We start from the raw sequence: 349 nt of genomic DNA, 5'->3' as shown, positions 1-349 counted from the left end.
TACAGCTTGTATTGTTGTTAAACTATCCTAAGCGCGGCTTAATAAGGTTGTTTTTTCTTGATCTGCTACATGCTTGTTTAGGGTCTATGGCTAACGGTATTAGAGACAGAGGATCTGCTGGACTGCCAGGAAACTAGTATTGTTTAAAAAATAAATAAATATGATGGTCTCCACATTCCTCTCACTTTAGTTTCCCTTTAAGCTTAAAAACATAACCATTTTTTCACTCCCAATTCTTGAGAGAATTGTAATTCTGCTTCAGCGCTGCATGTTTTATTTCTGATGATATAGTTAAATATACCTCCTCCCACATACTTCAATTTTTTTCTACTAGATCAGTTATGGAGCG

This window comes from Hyperolius riggenbachi, chromosome 4, assembly GCF_040937935.1.
Source record: "Hyperolius riggenbachi isolate aHypRig1 chromosome 4, aHypRig1.pri, whole genome shotgun sequence".
In the NCBI taxonomy this organism is placed as follows: domain Eukaryota; kingdom Metazoa; phylum Chordata; class Amphibia; order Anura; family Hyperoliidae; genus Hyperolius; species Hyperolius riggenbachi.
Note: the sequence above shows the minus strand (reverse complement) of the source record.